Source organism: Bos indicus, chromosome 6 (genome assembly GCF_029378745.1).
Source record: "Bos indicus isolate NIAB-ARS_2022 breed Sahiwal x Tharparkar chromosome 6, NIAB-ARS_B.indTharparkar_mat_pri_1.0, whole genome shotgun sequence".
Classification (NCBI taxonomy): Eukaryota; Metazoa; Chordata; class Mammalia; order Artiodactyla; family Bovidae; genus Bos; species Bos indicus.
Genome location: NC_091765.1, coordinates 58,450,801 through 58,470,852, shown reverse-complemented (window position 1 = coordinate 58,470,852; position 20,052 = coordinate 58,450,801). Strand labels below are relative to the sequence as shown.

The 20,052-nt window shown below is 40.2% G+C and overlaps 1 protein-coding gene across 3 annotated transcripts in view; it reads left to right on the top strand.

The window, feature by feature from the left end:
- The window catches only part of LOC139183616 (putative uncharacterized protein FLJ13197), a 221,471-nt gene that overhangs the window by 174,366 nt on the left and 27,053 nt on the right, over positions 1-20,052 (top strand). For 2 of the 3 annotated variants that reach the window (XR_011567149.1, XR_011567148.1), the window contains 2 exons: positions 15,730-15,891; positions 16,817-19,012. The gene's annotated coding sequence lies outside the window, so the exon portion shown is untranslated. Of the gene's footprint in view, positions 1-15,729; positions 15,892-16,816; positions 19,013-20,052 lie in introns of those variants that run through there. The other variant, XR_011567154.1, reaches the window with a different exon arrangement.

Below are 20,052 nucleotides of genomic sequence, written 5' to 3'. Positions count from 1 at the left end.
TCATTTATAATTTTGTTGATTTGATTCTTCTCTCTTTTTTTCTTGATGAGTCTGGCTAAAGATTTGTCAATTTTGTTTATCTTCTCAAAGAACCAGCTTTTAGGTTTACTAATCTTTACTATTGTTTCTTTCATTTATTTTTCATTTATTTCTGCTTGGATCTTTATGATTTCTTTCCTTCTAGTAATTTTGGGGGAGGTGTTGTTCTTTTTCCAGTTGTTTTAGGTGTAAGGTTAGGTTGTCTATTCAATGTTTTTCCTGTTTCTTGAAGTAGGATTGTATTGCTATAAACTTCTATCTTAGAACTGCTTTTGCTGCTGTCCTTAGGTTTTGAGTTGTCGCTTTTTCATTGCCATTTGTTTCTAGAAATTTTTTTATTTCCCTTTTGATTTCTTCAGTACCCTGTTGGTTATTTAGAAATGTGTTGTTTAATCTCCAAGTGTTTGTGTTTCTTACAGTTTTTTTCCTTGTAAATGATATCTAGTCTCATAGCATCGTGGTTGAAGATGCTTGATACAATTTCAATTTTCTTAAATTTACTGAGCTTTGATTTGTGACCCAGGATGTGGTCTATCCTGAAGAATGTTCCAATTGCACTTGAGAAGAAGGTGTATTCTTCGCATTTGGATGGAATGTCCTGAAGATATCAACGAGATCCATCTCATCTAATGTATCATTTAAGACTTGTGTTTCCTTATTAATTTTCCATTTTGATGATCTGTCCATTGGTGTGAGTGAGGTGGCAAAGTCTCCTACTATTATTGTGTTACTGTCAATTTCTCCTTTTATGTCTGTTAGTGTTTGTCTTATGTACTGAGGTGCTCCTATGTTGCTGCTGCAGCTGCTAAGTCACTTCAGTCATGTCTGACTCCATGTGACTCCATAGACAGCAGCCCACCAGGCTCCCCTGTCCCTGGGATTCTCCAGGCAAGAACACTGGAGTGGGTTGCCATTTCCTTCTCCAATGCATGAAAGTGAAAAGTGAAAGTGAAGCCACTCAGTTGTGTCCAACTCAGCGACCCCATGGACTGCAGCCTACCAGGCTTTTCTGCCCATAGGAGTTTCCAGGCAAGAGTACCAGAGTGGGTTGCCATTGCCTTCTCCCGCTCCTATGTTGGGTGCATAGATATTTACAATTGTTACGTCTTCCTCTTGGTTTGATCCCTTGATCATTATGTAGTGACCTTCCTTATCTCTTGTAATCTTCTTTAAGTTCTATTTTGTCTGATATGAGGATTACTACTCCAGCTTTCTTTTGCTTCCCATTTGCATCAAATATATTTTTCTAGCCTCTCACTTTCAGTCTATATGTGTCTTGAGGTCTGAAGTGGGTTTCTTGTAGACAGCATATATAGGGGTCTTGTTTTTATGTCCATTCAGCCAGTCTGTGTCTTTTGGTTGGAGCATTTAATCCATTTACATTTACAGTAATTATTGATACATATGTTCCTATTGCCATTTTCTTAATTGTTTGGGACTGATTTTGTAGATCTTTTTTCTTCTGTTGTATTTCTTGACTATATAAGTCCATTTAACATTTGTTGTAAGCTGGTTTGATGGTACTGAATTCTCTTAACTTTTGCTTGTCTGAAAAGCTTGTTACTTCTCCATCAATTTTGAATGAGATCCTTGCCAGGTACAGTAATCTTGGTTGTAGATTTTGCCCTTCTAGTGCATTAAATATATCCTGCCATTCCCTTCTGGCCTGCAGACTTTCTGCTGAAAGATCAGCTGTTAAGTGTATGGGGCTTCCCTTGTATGTTACTTGTTGCTTCTCTGTTGCTGCTTTTAATTTTCCTTCTTTGTGTTTAGTCTTTGTTAGTTCTATTAGTATGTGTCTTGGTGTGTTTCTCCTTGGGTTTATCCTGTATGGGACTCTTTGTGCCTCTTGGACTTCATTGACTATTTCCTTTTCCATGTTGGGGAAATTTTCAACCATAATCTCTTCAAAAATTTTCTCATACCCTTTTTTTTTTTTCCTCTTCTTCTTCTGGGATCCCTATAATTCGAATGTTGGTGCATTTGATATGGCCCCAGAGGTCTCTGAGACTGTCCTCAGCTCTTTTCAGTCTTTGTAATTTATTCTGCTCTTCAGAAGTTATTTTCACCCTTTTATCTTTCAGCTCACTGAAAGATATCTGCTTCAGATATTCTGTTATTAATTCCTTTTAGAGTATTTTTAATTCTAGTAATTGTGTTGTTTGTATGTTTATTCCTTAATTCTTCTAGGTCTTTGTTAATTGATTCTTGTCTCCGTTTTGTTTTCAAGGTTTTTGATCATCTTTACTATCATTATTCTGAATGCCTTTTCAGGTAGTTTGCCTATTTTCTCTTCATTTATTTGGACTTTTGTGTTTCTAGTTTGTTCCTTCATTTGTGTAGTATTTCTCTGCGTTTTCATTTATTTTTTTTTAAGTTATTGTGTTTGAGGTCTCCTTTCCCAGGCTTCAAGGAAAGTTGAATTCTTTCCTTGAAGAAGGTTGAATTCTTTCTTCCTTTTGGTGTCTGCCCTCCTAAGATTGGTCCAGTGGTTTGTGTGAGCTTCATTTAGGGTGAGATTTGTGCTGAGTTTTTGTTTGTTTGTTTCTCCTCTGATGGGCAAGGCTGAATGAGGTGGTAATCCTGTCTGCTGATGATTGGGTTTGTACTTTTGTTTTGTTTGTTGTTTAGATGAGGTGTCCTGCACAGGGTGCTACTGGTGATTGGGTGGTGCAGGGTCTTGTATTCAAGTGGTTTCCTTTGTGTGAGCTCTCACTGTTTGATACTCCGCAAAGAGTCAGACACGACTGAGTGACTGAACTGAACGGAACTGAGGGTTAGTTCTCTGGTAGTCTAGGGTCTTGGAGTCAGTGCTCCTACTCCAAGGCTCAGGGCTTGATCTCTGGTGAGGAATGAAGATTCCACAAGTGGTTTGTTATGGCATTAAGAGAGATTAAAACAAATATCCAAAACAAGAAACTGAAGATGAACCCCAAACAAATGGCTGTTACAAAATCAGGCAACTAATAATTAAAATAATGGAATATACACATATACATATACACCCATGAGCAAAGTGGAAACAGTCCACCAAAAATAAAGTACACTAGATTGACCCAGCAAAAAAGGAAATCAAAAATTATATTCATCAATTAAGAACAAAACTAACTTAAGCACAAACTGGAGAACAAAACTAAAGCAAGGTGCCAAGTGGGGAATAAAGAAATAAAAACAAAACTAACAAATATGTTGAAAGGAAAGGAAAGAAAGAAAGAATATATATGCAGAGTTAAATAGAGGTAGATGAAGAAGATTTATAAACATTAAAGATTAATTGCAAGAAAAAGAACAGTAGGAAAGGCAAACAAAGGAATAAATGTAGAAACATATGATAGGTTTAAAACAATTAAAAATTAAAATTATGAAAAAGAGAAAAGAAAAAAAGGAAGAAGAAACAAAAAAGGAAAAAAAAAAAAAAAGGAAAACTCCATAGAACTGCAAAAGCCCAACATAGAGGCAGAGGTTTATAATAACAATAGAAAGTGTAACTGAATATACACATATATGCCCACAATCAAAATCAAAACAGTCCAACAAAAATAAAGTACAATAGATTGACCTGGCAAACAAAGGAAACCAAAAATTATATCTATCAGAATAAAACTAATTAAAGCACAAACTGGAAAACAAAACTAAAGCAAGGTGCCAATTGGGGAATAAGGCAATGAAAATAAAACTAACAAATATGTTGAGAGGAAAGGAGAGAAAGAAAGAATAGATATGCAAAGTTAAATAGAGGTAGATAAAGAACATTTATATGTGTTAAAGATTAACTGCAAGGGGAAAAGAACAGTAGGAAAAGCACACAAAGGAATAAATATAGAAAAAATAATAATAGGTTTAAAAAATTAAAATTAAAAAAAGAGAAAAGAAAAAAAAAAAAAGAGAGAAAACTCCACAGAACTGCAAAAGCCCAAAGTAGAGGCAGAGATTTCTGACAACAATAAAAAATGTGACTGAGAAAAAAATAAAAGAGCTCACAGGCTTAATTGGATTTCTTAGTGCCAATAAAATTGACAACTACAACAGAGGGGAGAGAAAGGAAACAAATAAAAAAGAAAGAAAAATCCAAAAGAATCTACAGAACAAGTCAAAAATTAAGAATAATAAATGTTTTTCTTGAGTCACTGCTGTCAGAGTCCTTTCCCTCGCTGGAAGTCACAGTCCACCTTACCTCCCTAGGATGTCCTCCAACACTGTGCTGATCTCTGGACCTGCTGTGGGGAAGCTCAGATTCTAATCTGGTCCTACTCTTGTGTGTTCTTGCCTCCAATGTCCACAGCTATCAGAGCTAGTGTGTTTCTTTTGTGGGAGCTCTCAATGACCTTTCATATATTCCATTGACACAGAGTCTGCTTAGTTGATCATGTGGATTTAATCAGCAGCTTGTACAGCTGGTGGGAAGGTTTTGGGGCTTCTTCCTTAGCCATACTACCCCTGGGTTTCAATTGTGGCTTTATTTCCACCTCTACATGTGGGTTGTCCACTGGGGTTTAGTTTCTGAGGCTGCCCTGGAGGGCTTGGGTTTGCCCCTATGAGGGCCAGGTGTGAAGGTGGTGCAGCTGCTTGGGTCACAGGGGTTCTGGCAGCACCAGGTACTCAGGGGAATTGGTGGCTAGGGCAGTAGGAAATATAGTGCTCTAGAAGGGTATGGCAACCAGTATTGGCCAATACACTTCAGTATTCTTGCCTGGAGAACCCCCTCTCTGACAGAGAAGCCTGGCAGGCCACAGTCTACAGGGTTGCAAAGAGTCAGATGACCGAAGTGACCCTGCATGCATAGATGCAAGATTTTATTTTGCCTGTGGCAGCTCTGCCCCAGTGAGAGTTAAGTGTGAAGGTGGCTTGGCTGCTTGGCTTGTGGGGATCCTGGCAGCACCAAGTGTGCAGAGACAGGGACTGCCTCCGACACAAGAGTTATGGCCCTCAGTTCAGTTCAGTTCAGTTGCTCAGTCGTGTCTGACTCTTTGTGACCCCATGGACTGCAGCACACCAGACCTCCCGTCCATCATCAACTCCCGGAGTTCACTCAAACTCATATCCATTGAGTCAGTGATGCCACCCAACTATCTCATCCTCTGTCGTCCCCTTCTCTTTCTGCCTTCAATCTTTCCCAGCATCAGGGTCTTTTCAAATGAATCATTTCTTCACATCAGGTGGCCAAAGTATTGGAATTTCAGCTTCAGCTTCAGCATCAGTCCTTCCAATGAATATTCTGGACTGATTTCTTTTAGGATGGACTGGTTGGATCTCCTTGCAGTCCAAGGGACTCCTAAGAGTCTTCTCCAACACCACAGTTCAAAAGCATCAATTCTTTGGTGCTCAGCTTTCTTTATAGTCCAACTCTCACATCCATACATGACTACTGGAAAATACATAAATTTGACTAGATGGACATTTGTTGGCAAAGTAATGTCTCTGCTTTTTAATATGCTGTCTAGGTTAGTCATAGCTTTTCTTCCAAGGAGCAAGTGTCTTTTAATTTCATGGCTGCAGTCACCATTGCAGTGATTTTGGAGCCCCCCAAAATAAAGTCTTTCACCATCAGAGTCTTTTTTTGAGCCTCTTGTAGCTGGCAATCAGAAGGCCTCTTTGACCAGGCATTCTCTGTAGGTCCGCCCATTCAGGCACTTAGAGGGCTCCGTTGCCTGGGGTCCTTCTCTGTTGTTCGACTTGTCAGTCACATAGAGGGGCCCCCTGGCTGGGATTCTACTCTGTAAATCAGTGCATCAGGCACTGAAAGGAGCACCCTGGGTGTAGTCCTACTCGGTAGTTCAGTGCGTCAGGCATTTGATGGGCCAGTTGCTTTATTGTTCAGCTGCCGATGCTGGTGTGTGGGTAGAGAGAGACTATGGTAATGGCTTCACCTGCTACGTGTGACTCAGCAGTATCGCCTTGCTTCCATGGCTGCCTAGCTTGCCTCCACCAGCATTTCCCACCACGATCTCCTCCTTCACATCCCCCCAGTCTGTCTCTCCACAGTCAACATCAGCTCTTGCCCTGGGATTGCTCCACAATCCCTGAACTCCAGGCCCAGCCACTGTGCCTTCCAGGAGACCAGCGTTCCTGTTTGGGGTATGTATGGTTCAGAGGTTAAAGCGTCTGCCTGGAATGCAGGAGACCCGGGTTCAATCCCAAGGTTGGGAAGATTCCCTGGAGAAGGAAATGGCAACCCACTCTAGTACTCTTGCCTGGAGAATCCCATGGAGGGAGGAGCCTGGTAGGCTACAGTCCAAGGGGTAGCAAAGAGTCGGACACGACTGAGCGACTTCACAACAAGACATGACGACATGGCTGCAGCAAGGACTGTCTGATTCTCATTTCATTTATGCTGCCACAGATCAGCTGTTTCACTCTCAGCCTTAAATGGTTCTCCTCTGACCCAGACAATTGTTCTGCTGTGGGGATCGGACCCCTGCTTCAGTTGCCCCACCCGCTGAGGACAGGTCCAGTCCTACTAACACTCCTGTTTTTCCTCCTCGTTCCTTTGTCCTACCAAGTTTTGCGTGGTTTTTATATATTCTTTTCCACTGATCAGGTACTCCTTCCACCTTAGCTGGTGTTTTGCATGCACTCCTGTGTCTGAAGGTGTATTCTTGATATATCCATGGAGAGAGATGTACTCCACGTCCACCTACTCTTCTGCCATCTTGTTCTCCCACTCCAGTGTTCTTGCCTGGAAAATCTCATGGACAGAGGAGCCTGGCAAGTTACAGTCCATGGGGTTGCAAAAGAGTGAACATGACTTAGCAGCTAAACAACAACAAACAACTAACTTTAAGCCATAAAGTGTAATAATTTGATTTACGTGTATTGTAAATAAAGGAGGTCTTAACATGGCCCTTGCTGGGGATTTACTGCCCCAGATGTCAGCTCAGAAGCCCAGGTCTCATTCACTCACCCTATAGATGGACTTTCTCCAAGAAGTGGCCATTGTGGAAGATGTCATGGGCCAAATATTTACATCCCCCTCAAGTTCATAAGCTGAAATTCTAATGATCAGGGTGATGCTATTAGGAGATTGGGCTCTGGAAGGTGATCAGGTCATGAGGATGGAGTCCTCATGACTGGGATTAATGTCCTTTTAAAAGAGACCTCAGGGAGCCCCCTCAACCCTTCCACCATATGAGGACATGGTGGGAAAGTGTCACCCATGAACCAGGAAGTGAATCCTACCAGACAGGACCTGCCAGCATCTTGCTCTTCTTGGACTTTCCAGTCTCCAGAACTGTGAGAAATACATTTCTGTTGTTTATAAATTATTCAGTTTATGGCATTTTGTTATAGCAGCCTGAATGAACCAAGACAGAGTAGTTACTCTGTGTTTGGTGACTGGCTGTCTAAGTATTAAATATGAGAATCCTAAAGGAATAGAAATATTTAACCGAATAAAAGAGATAAAACGTCTGTAAATTAATAAGTAAATTATAAGGCAAAAGAGAAACTAAGAAAGTACTTGCAGTACACATTTTTTTGGTGCTGCCAACTCTAGCTGAGCATTAATGCCACAGGCCATTTCTCTTTCCTTCTGCGGTTTGTTAACTTACTCAGGCCGGCAGATACAAACAACTCTCTCTGTGAGGTGACAGAGATCTATTAGCCTGTGGGTCATCTTTTCTACTTCGTCTGAACAACTAATCCCCCAAATCGGTCTGGTTCTAAGACTGAGGGGGAAGTTAAATATTTCATTTTTGAACTTTTAATTGTCATTTCTATATGGTATCTCCAAAGGGAACTCTTAGATATTTTGAGGTGAACTTTGAAAACTTAAAGTTGTTTTCTGATGTTTGGTCTTCTTGGGATATAACTCAGAACACCACTGAATGATGATGTCATCTCTGAGCCCCTGGCTCTGAGTCATATAGGATTGGAAGGGTCATGATACCGCCATGCAAAAATGAATGCTTCTGTGTAAGAAATACATTTAAGTTTAAGTGAGCTCAGTTCAGAGAAAACTCCCACATTTCCTGCTTCTCTTGGTACTATCTTCTATCCTGTGAGACTTAAGTAAAGTACCTGGGTTTTAAACCAGCAGCACCATTTCCCAGCTATGATTTCCTTTGTGACCCGGTAAACTCCCTAACTTATACATCTACTTCATAAAATTAAAAATACTTATTAATATCAAACAATAGAAGCCATTGTTTTTCTTTTGAATGCACTTGACCTTGTAACCTCATCCATAATATCACAGACCTTGAACAACTTTGGAAAATAAGCTGTGAATGGGATGTTGGAAACACTGTTTTAAGGAAAGATAGAAGTAGAATATATACTCACAGAGATAATCCCACTAGTAGGGATTGTCTATTGGGGTATTCTTAAAACACAGATATTTTAGAGATACAAGACAAGAAAATTCATGGACAAGCAGGGGAAATCATCACTTCTTTTTTACAGATAAGGTAGGGCTAATTCATGTTGGAACTCTTGGGAGGATCCCCTTTGGTTATGGGGACCCTAGTGTCAGCATTCAAGAAGATACCTGAGAAGGGGAAAGGAGAATAAATCACAAAGGGGAAAAGAAAACCATCATTCTAATCATCTTGTTGCATAATAAGCCACATGAGAAGTTCGTGACATAGCACATCGATTCATTATTCTTTCTCATGATCCTTTGGGTTGACATGGCTGGAAGAGCTAGGGGCAGTGGGGCATTGCTATCCATGTGACCTCTCTACATGACAGGATGAACTTCCTCATAGCCTGGTAATCTCAGGCTAGCCTGATTTTTTTTTTTTTTTTACATTTTTTTTTTTTTTTTTGCAGGTGGGTTCTTTACCACTAGTGTGCTACGTGGGAAGCCCATCTTCAGTATAACTAATCCTAATTTTTTTATAGGCTTATATAATGTGTTCTCCAAGAGGCCAAGGTAGAAGTTGTCAGTCCTGTTGAAGACTGGCCCAAACCAGCATAGTATCTCTCTGCCATTCTGTGTTGGTCAATGGCTAGTCACAGGTCGGCCTAGACTTAAGAGGAGGGGAATTTAATCCCACTTGGATGGAAATAGTGTCAAAGAATTTGTTACCATATTTAATCCACCACCACCATCAAGATAATCTTGAAGGATGAAAGAAGAACCAAATTAGAGCCTGAAGGAACTAAGTAGAAAGGATGGCTTTTCCCTCCCACCTACTGAGCATGAGGGTATGTAGTTGTGATTTTGATAATAGGGGAGGGAGATAAGAAATTTGAAGATGTTTCAGAGAGATGAGGACCCCACAGCAATGATTTAAATGTTGAAAAGTGAGATCTGTAAAAGGGATTAAATGACATCAGATTGATTTGGCCTCAAGCAGGGAAGACTGAGGAGTAACTGAATAATCGTCTTCAAATATATGAGGGTTATTACAAAAAAGATGCATGAACACTGAAAGTTGAGCAAAATGGGACTGGGCTGAAAACACTAATGATTTCCCCACCAAGAAATGGGTATCTTTGGGACCTGGAAGAAAATCTGCTTTCTGAAGCCATTTAAGGAGAACACATTATATAAACCTGTAAAAAAAATGAGGATTAGTTATACTGAAGATGGGCTTCCCACATAGCACTAGTGGTAAAAAAAACCCGCCTGCCAATGCAGGAGACATAAGAGATGTGGGTTCCATCCCTGGGTCAGGAAGATCCCCTGGAGAAGGGCATGGCAACCCACTCCAGTATTGTTTCCTGGAGATTCCTATGGACAGAGGAGCCTGGCAGGTTACAATCCAAGGGTCACAAAGAATCAGATACAACTGAAGTGACTTGGCATGCATGCACACATGCACACATGCATACTGAAGACAGGAATATTAGACCAGACCTTTTTTTTTCTTCGTAGAAGAGCTATTTTTTCAAGAGAAACCTTGCATGAAACAGATGAATGAAAAGTGATGCTGTTTGTGTTAAGCCAATGGTATGGCCCTAGTGACATTTACTCTCTTCCCAACACTTAATATCCCAGGTGGCCCAAAGGTCACCATATGAGACACAAGGACTCTGTTAAAATTTGTTTGAAAATAACTAAAACCAATAAAGAGCTTTCTAACTTTCTACAGAAAGTTATGGGTGCTTGGAGATCTTTTTTTAATGGCAGTTCAGCCTTGAGGATTTTGTGAAAGTGCCGTATTCTTTCCTTGGTTCATTTTTTGTTTGTTTTGTTTTGACTGTGCTGGGTCTTCGTTGCTTCATGGGCTTTTCTCCAGTTGAGGTGAGTGGGAGGCTACTCTCTGGTTGCAGTGCATGGGCTACTCATTGCAGTGGCTTCTCCTGTGGAGCACAGGCTCTAGAATACAAGCTTAATAGCTGTGGAGCATGGGCCTAGTTGCTCCTCAGCATATTTGATCTTCCGAGATAGGGACTAAACCCATGTCTCCTGCAGTGGCCAGGCAGTTTCTTTACCGCTGAGCCACCAGGGAAGCCCCTCTTGCTTTAAATTTGTGAGGCAGTGTTATTTCTGAGCTTAAGTCCTATCCTTCTGGGTATTGCCAAATGGCGCTCTTGTATCCACTCTCTTAGTAGCATATTTGTTACTAAGTGTACCAATGTATAAGGGGAAAAACAGTTGAAACTTTTAATTTTTTTGTAAATTTATTTAATTTGCTTAAATAAAGTTCCAGGAAATGAAATTAGCAGTTTTACTTCATTAACTTAATGAAATTAAGTGTTTATTTTATTAACTCTTTAAAAAAAATTCTTTACAAAAAGGAGAACATCTTATAACCACCAAGATTGTCATCCTAATGTTACTTCATAAATAATCATTTACTTTGGGATTCTCTCTATACAAAAAGAACAAAATGTATTCTGGCACCTCTTTAACACACATGTATTATTATGGCTTAATAATTTATAAAGTTTACATGAAATTTTTAAATATATGAAGATTTCATGGTTGACAACTTCTAGCTTCATGATGGTGAACTGATCACCTGCCCTTCATACCAAGGCCATGTAATTGGTAAAAATATTATTAAAATGCACACAGCTGCAGTAAAAATCAAGCACAGTCTTCAATTTAGGATGATTCGACTTATGATTTTTTTTACTTTGGTATGGTGTTGAAGTGATAATGCATTCAACAGAAATCGTACTTTGAATTTTGATCTTTTCCTGGGTGATAGGTGGTACAATCTTATTTCATGATGCTGGGCAGGGCAGCAAGTCACAGCTCTGAGTCAGCCACGCCATTACGAGGGTAAACAACCAACACGCTGCTTATGACATTTCTATACCCAGATCACCATTCTGTTTTTCACTGTCAGTACGGTATTCAATAAATTACAGGAGATATTTAACACTTCACTATAAAACAGACTTTGTGTTAGATGATTTTGCCCAATTAGAATAAAAGAAGTGTTCTGAGCACTGAAGTGCTCTGAGATTAAGATTGGCTACGCTAAGATAAGATGTTCTGTAGGTTAGTTTTATTAACTGCAACATCACACACAACTTAGTGACTGAACAGCAGGAACAATATAACAATAGTTTTAACTTACGATGGGCTTATTGGGATATAATCTCATCATAAACTGAGGAAGATCTATACAGTGAGATTGTATTTTAAAATATACCTACATTTTATACAAGAAATATCTTAAAGAAAAATAACACAGAACAGTTGAAAATACAGGAATGCAGTGGCTATTATGGAAAACAACAGGAAGATTTTTCAAAAAATTAAAAATAGCACTACCATATGATCTAATGCTTTCATTCCTTGTGATATCATCAGAAGAAAACAAAAAACTATAGAAAAACTATAACTACCCCTATGTTCACTGTCGGAGAAGGCAATGGCAACCCACTCCAGTATTCTTGCCTGGAGAATCCCAGGGGCAGAGGAGCCTGTTGGGCTGCCGTCTATGGGGTCGCACAGAGTCGGACACAATTGATGCGATGCAGCAGCAGCAGCATGTTCACTGTAGCATTATTTACAATAGCCAAAATATGAAAGCAACGTAAGTGCCCATTAGTAGATGAATGGATAAGGAAAACCTGGTATATACATATATAGTGGAATATTACTTGCCATGAAAAAGAATGAAACGTTGCCATTTCTGACAACATGAGTGGAACTAGAGAGTGTTATGCTAAGTGAAATAAGTCAGATACAGAGAGACAAATAATGTATTGTTTTACTTACATGTGGAATAAAAAAGAACAAATGAAAAACATAACAAAATATAAATATAATTACAGATACAGAGAACAGGTGGTTGCCACAGAAGAGGCAGTTGGAGGGAGGGAAGAAAGAGTGAGAGAGATTCAGTATCAGTTCAGTCACTCAGTTGTATCTAACTTTTTGCAGCCCCATGGACTCCAGTACACAGTACACCAGGCCTCCCTGTCCATCACCAACTCCTGGAGCTTGCTCAAACTCATGTCCATTGAGTCGGTGATGACATCCAACCATCTCATCCTCTGTTGTCCCCTTCTCCTCCTGCCTTCAATCTTGCCCAGCATCAGGGTCTTTTCAGATGAGTCAGTTTTTAGCATCAGGTGGCCAGAGTATTGGAGTTTCAGCTTTAGCATCAGTCCTCCCAATGAATATTCAGGACTGATTTCCTTTAGGATTGCCTGGTTGGATCTCCTTGCAGGCCAAGGGTCTCTCAAGAGTCTTCTACAACACAACAGGTCAAAAGCATCAATTCTTCAATGCTCAGCTTTCTTTATAGTCCAACTCTCACATCCGTGCATGACTACGTCTAGCTTTGACTAGATGGTCCTTTGCTGGCAAAGTAATGACTCTGCTTTTTAATATACTCTCTAGGTTGGTTATAGATTTTTCTGCCAAGGAGCAAGTGTCTTTTAATTTCAGCATCTGCAGTGATTTTCGAGTCCCCCAAAACAAAGTCTGTTACTGTTTCCATTGTTTCCCCATCTGTTTGCCATGAAATGATGGGACCAGATGCCATGATCTTAGTTTTCTGAATGTTGAGCTTTAAGCCAACTTTTTCACTCTCCTCTTTCACGTTCATCAAGAGGCTCTTTAGTTCCTCTTCACTTTCTGCCATAAGGGTGGTGTCATCTGCATATCTGAGGTTATTGATATTTCTCACTGCAGTCTTGATTCCAGCTTGTGCTTCATCCAGCCCAGCGTTTCTCATGATGTACTCTGCATAGAAGTTAAATAATCAGGTACATAAAAGGGTGCAAATAAGTTAAATAAGCAAAGTACAGCTTTGACATACTCTTTCTCAATTTGAAACCAGTCTGTTGTTCCATGTAAGCTTCTAACTGTTGCTCCTTGACCTGCATACAGATTTCTCAGGTGGAAGGTAAGGCAGTCTGGTATTCCCATCTCTTGAAGAATTGTGCATAGTTTGTTGTGTCCACATAGTCAAAGGCTTTGGCATAGTCAATAAAGCAGTAGATGTTTTTCTGGAACTCTCTTGCTTTTTTGATGATTCAACCAATGTTGGCAATTGGATCTCTGGTTCTCCATCTTTTCTAAATCCAGCTTGAACATCTGGAAGTTCATGGTTCACGTACTGTTGAAGCCTGGCTTGAAGAATTTTGAGCATTACTTTGCTAGAGTGTGAGATGAGTGCAATTGTGCGGTAGTCAGCATTCTTTGGCAGTTTGAGATCATAGATGTTCACTAATCTTATTGTGATGACCACTTCATGACATACGTGACTCAAATAATTATGCTGTACACCTTAAACTTATATAGTGCTGAATGTCAGTTATATCTCAATGAAGCTGGAAGAAAAAGAGGTAATCATAAAGCTAAAAAACACAGGAATTAAAGGAAAGTTTACAAAGTACATGCTAACAAAAGAGACTAAGCAATATTGGTGGTCGTTTAGTCACTAAGGGAGAAGGCAATGGCACCCCACTCCAGTGTTCTTGCCTGGAGAATCCCATGGACGGAGTAGCCTGGTAGGCTGCAGTCCATGGGGTCGCAAAGAGTCGGACACAACTGAAGTGACTTAGCAGTAGCAGTTAGTCACTAAGTCATGTCCGATTCTTGAGACCCCATAGACTGTAGCCTGCCAGGCTCCTCTGTCCATGGGATTTTCCAGGCAAGAATACTGGAGTGATTTGCCATTTCCTTCTCCAGGAGATCTTCCCATCCCAGGAATTTAACCCAGGTCTTCTGCATTGCAGGCAGATTCTTTACCAACTAAGCTACAAGGGAAGCAGTCAGACAAAATGTAATTCAAAGTGAAAAGACACTATCAGACAAAAAAGAATTCAAGGATGAAAAAACGTACTTCATGTTAAGGAGAGTAACAAGTCACTGAAAATATATAGCATCGTGTGCTTTTAATGCACCTGGTAATGTAGCTTTGACAAACAGACAGGTTTGAGGACATAGGTCATAGCATTGCTGATGGTTATAAAACATAAATTAAAACAAAATTGAAAAGAACCTAAAAGCCCATCACCTCATGATTGGCTAAGTATGCTGTGGAATATTAACACTTGGAAGTATTTTGTAACAGAGAATGAGGTCAGTCAATGTGCTAACATAGCTGGCTCTCTAAAAGATATTGTTGTCTGAGAAAGCAACTTTGCAGAAAGATGTGTACAATAATATAAAACCACTTATGTTAACACACACACAACGTTGCTATGTATTTACTTTGGATACAGAAGTCTTTATGTAAATATATAAGAAAAAAATCAGAAAACAACAGGTACAAAAGACATAACTGTGGTAACTTCTGGGGAGGGGAAAAGAAGTAGACTTGGACTGGGATGCTTAATCAGAAGGGAGTCACGATTTTATTTGGAATGCTTCCAAAGAGAAATTAATTTTATTATTCCTCATGTTATGAAAATTTTAAAAAAGATTCCATGATTTCAGAATGTTTTGAAAGCCCTGTACTAGTTGATGTGTCAAATTGGATGCCTTTGGATGCAAATACCACAAAACCTAATCTAAACGATAAAGCTTGAAAAGTAGTGCAGCTTATATTATTTTGTGTAACAAGATGTTCTATAGAGGGTTCAGTTCAGTTCAGTTCAGTCGCTCAGTCGTGTCCGACTCTTTGAGACCCCATGAATCGCAGCACGCCAGGCCTCCCTGTCCATCACCAACTCCTGGAGTTCACCCAGACTCATGTCCATCGAGTCAGTGATGCCATCCAGCCATCTCATCCTCTGTCGTCCCCTTCTCCTCCTGACCCAATCCCTCCCAGCATCAGAGTCTTTTCCAATGAGTCAACTCTTCACATGAGGTGGCCAAAGTACTGGAGTTTCAGCTTTAGCATCAGTCCTTCCAAAGAAATCCCAGGGCTGATCGCCTTCAGAATGGACTGGTTGGATCCCCTTGCAGTCCAATTGAGTACAAAGTTCACCTGTGTCATGGAGGACCCAGATTCTATTAATTTGCTTCAACACATTTTGAAGAAATTTACTTCAAATTCTCTTTGCATCTCTTGAGAATGCTTAATCCTCAGGCTCAAAGCAAGATCATGCCAGCAGTTTCAAGCAACAACATTCATAATAAAATAATAATAAACAACAGTTATATAGTGTTTTCTGCATACAAGTGTTTTACATATGTTAATCCATTTTTTGTTCTCACAACTCTTTTTGCTGATGAGAAAACAGAGGCACTGAAATGTGCAGGATGTTACATAATTATAAGTGGTAGATTCAAATCCAGTCAGTCTGGCACAAGAATATGTGCAATTAATCTCTGTACTTTATATGTTTTCCCTGTGACTTTTTTTTCTTTCTTGTCTTTCCTTGTAGTTTTCTCTAAGAAGAAAGGAAACTTTCCCCAGAAAGACAGCAGACAATTCAACATCTCATTGCAGATGCCCACTCCTGAACCAATAAATTACCCTCAGCACAAACAGACCACCCCTGGAATAGACGGTGGGGTCACCTGCCCCCAGGGACATTGCTGTATGGGTAAGTGCAGGCACATGAACCAAATCTGGGCCCTCTTTGGACAGAAAAGGGAGCTGAGGGGGCTGACGCTGAAAAGATAACCAGCAGTCTCCAGGGAAGGTAACTTCTATTGGTCCTTTGTAGCTCAATGACTCATTCATTTGAATGAATGTTATGTTGGGCACACAAGTGAAAATTTCCAGGAAGAATATATGATTTGAATCTTGAGGAGGAGAATCTAGGCTAGAGATAGAGATCTGAGTATTGCCAATGCATAGGTAATAATTAAGTCAATAGGATGGAGAGAATTCCCACAGAAGATAGTCTAGAGTTTTGAGAGAAGAGGGTCTAATATGATAAGATTTAGTGTTTGCTAAGATTTACTGTTTACTTCTTCTATGTTATTAGATTAAAAGTAGTATGATTAAAAAAAAGCTTTAACTGCATCTAGTATATTAATTGCTATTAATAAAATACCCACTCATTTGTTCATTCATTTAATTTGTTTATTAGTGTATTTACTTTATTCTAAACATCATAAATAATTTTGTTCTTCACAAATCCAAGATGTTGAAGGGTCCAATAATCACATTTTCATAAAAGTAACCTAAAGCTAAATACAAAGCTAGATCCCTAGCTAAATACAAAGGATGAAGTAATATTGCAGCAGAGATGACAACAGAGTTGTATTTGGTACATGTAGCCTATCAACTTTTCCGTAGATGTTTCCTGTACTCATCCATCTTGAAGAGATAACTCCTCAGTGGGTGTTAGTTGGGCTAATCTATGGGAATACCAGACCACCTGACCTGCCTTTTGAGAAATTTGTATGCAGGTCAGGAAGCAACAGTTAGAACTGGACATGGAACAACACACTGGTTCCAAATAGGAAAAGGAGTATGTCAAGGCTGTATATTGTCACCCTGCTTATCTAACTTATATGCAGAGTACATCATGAGAAACCCTGGGCTGGAAGAAGCACAAGCTGGAATCAAGATTGCCAGGAGAAATATCAATAAGCTCAGATATGCAGATGACACCACCCTTATGGCAGAAAGTGAAGAGGAACTAAAAAGCCTCTTGATGAAGGTGAAAGAGGAGAGTGAAAAAGTTGGCTTAAAACTCAGCATTCAGGAAACTAAGATCATGGCATCTGGTCCCATCACTTCATGGGAAATAGATGGGGAAACAATGGAAACAGTGTCAGACTTTATTTTTTGGGGCTCCAAAATCACTGCAGATGGTGATTGCAGCCATGAAATTAAAAGACGCTTACTCCTTGGAAGGAAATTTATGACCAACCTAGATAGCATATTCAAAAGCAGAGACATTATTTTGCCAACAAAGGTCCATCTAGTCAAGGCTATGGTTTTTCCTGACTGGTCATGTTTGGATGTGAGAGTTGGACTGTGAAGAAAGCTGAGCGCCGAAGAATTGATGCTTTTGAACTGTGGTGTTGGAGAAGACTCTTGAGCGTCCCTTGGACTGCAAGGAGATCCAATCAGTCCATTCTGAAGGAGATCAGCCCTGGGATTTCTTTGGAAGGAATGATGCTAAAGCTGAAACTCCAGTACTTTGGCCACCTCATGCGAAGAGTTGACTCATTGGAAAAGACTCTGATGCTGGGAGGGATTGGGAGCAGGAGGAGAAGGGGACGACAGAGGATAAGATGGCTGGATGGCATCACTGACTCGACGGATGTGAGTCTGAATGAATTCCGGGAGTTGGTGATGGACAGGGAGGCCTGGCGTGCTGCGATTCATGGGGTCTCAAAGAGTCGGACACGACTGAGCAACTGAACTGAACTGAACTGAACAAGCCCCATAGCTCAGTGGTTTAATCCAATAATGGTTTATTTCTGGTTTACACTGTAGTCCAGCTCAGTATGGCAGGGATCAGTTCCTTCCATTCAGCAGCTCCACTAAGACCTTGAGCCCCAAAGTCTGCCCCTGGATCCTCATCATTTGGCTAGGAAATGACAAAAAAGAGAAAGAGCATAGAGAATTGCATAGGAGGTCTTATGGGCCAAGCCTTGGTGTGGTAGATACCACTTCTGATCCACATTCTGTTGACTGGGGCTCAGTCACATGATCACAGTGAGTGCAAGGAAGTTTGGGAAATTTAGTTTGTAGCCATGCACCAGGAAGAAGAGGAAAATGGGGTTGGTGGGTACCTGGTTAGTCTCTGACATACAATGGATTGAGTGAAACACTTTTTACCATGTTAAAATGTAATGTTTTTGTTTATTTGGTATTTTTACTGTTTCTCTGCAATATCTTATACTCATTTATGACATCTTTCTTATGTTGTATTCTTCCTTCCTGATTATAGATTGATCATTATTCATATTTCATGCTTTTAATTATTTGGAGTCCTCCCAGTTTTGCTTTTGTAGTCTCTGGGTATTTTCTTCTTTTTTCAGTTTTCTGCCTTTCATATTTTGGACTTGCATTTCAGTCAGAATGCATTTATCTTTCTTCCAGTGCTTCAGTGACATTTTTTTCTGTTTCCTATAGTTTTTACGTATGGATCAGTTATTTCATGAATCATAAAACTTTTAAACCTTGCAGTAAATGGACATTCAAAATACATTATTTGATTAATTAAATAAAACCTCAGACATGCACTCAACTCTTAGAAACACCGTAATGTACTACACTGAGTTCAAAGCAGATAAATTGTATTTAACATTATGAATTGTGGAAATTATAAGCTTGATTTTGAAAAGATTAAATAAATGCTCAGGAACACAATCACTCTTGAGAAACAAGCATTACATACCCATCAACTGGCACTGTTAGCATTTAAAAATTAACCAACATGGTTTTCATGTAATCCTGGCAAGATCAGGTAAAAACCACACCCAGCTGAACCTCGGAGAAACATCCTTGAGCAATTCAAATATATTGATATTATTTTTTCCATTGCTGTCATTACTGTCAAGATCAATGAGGTGCTTAGGGACAGATAAAGCCATAGCTGTTGCAACTAATTGTACCCTTATAGCCTCAAGAAACAAGCCCCAGCAGTGGAGACCAGCATAGTCCCAGGGAGTGACAAGTCCTAACAAGGGCACCTTGGCAGAGCACTCTCTGGGTCCCTCCCTGAAGACAAATCAGTAGCTTGATTAGGTGGGGCTGGGGCCAAGCCTCCCTGGGGTGGGGCTGGGGCTGGGCTTGGGCTGGGCCTGGGCCTGGGTGGTGGCAGTCTCTTAAGTGCTGGCTTTCATTGGCTTGGCCACACTCCACTCTATTACTCTACCTAGGTGACTCGACTCAAAGCCAGGTGAAGCAGTTTGGGAACCACAAACAGGGCACCTGGTAATTAGCTACCATTTTATACGAGTGAGTTGTAGGGTCATCAGTCCCCATTTTACAGGCCTGTGTGAGTTCGTGCTGTTACTTCAGTCATGTCCAGCTCTTTGCGACCCTGTGGACTGTAGCCCACCAGACTCCTCTGTTCATGGGATTCTCCAGACAAGAATACTGGAGTGGGTTGCCAAGCCCTCCTCCAGGGAATCTTCCTGAGCCAGGGATCAAACCCGCATCTCTTATGTTGGCAGGTGGGTTCTTTACCCACTGAACCTCCTGGGAAGTCCTTTAGCAGACCTGTTGGCTCAGTATCAGAACAGCAGGGAGCGGTGGCTGCAGCTCTTCATAGCAGAGCAAGCATGGCAATGTTAGATTTCACTGAAAATTGTGACCCTCATTTGCCCAGTACTTGATCAACATTTGACTACTCACATCATGTCACACAAATGATGTGTAGTATATCTTAGGTTTTTTTTTTTTAATTTGTTTAAATGATTTGTTTTATGATTTGCTCTGAAGCCAGAATTAGATTCTTAAGTGCTGTATGAAGAGTTCTAAGAAGAATTAAGTCTAACCTGGCTATTTCATTATCTGCTAGATCTAAGTATGTCTTCCTCATATTGTTCTCATCTCAGAGAAATAATTATTTAGCAATTCCAGGAGGTGTTTGTGGAAAAGCAAGGTTTTGGGGGTGGGGATCCTGTGCCAAACAAGTGCCCAAAATGAAAAAGAAGAGTTCATCATTTTATCACCTGTCTCTTGGAAAATATAAACCTTGTTTTCATGTAGCCAGATTTCCTGGAGGCAAATAGGAAACCGGGAAAATCAGATGGAGATGTTAGCAAACAGTTTAACCCTGTGTACCAATCCC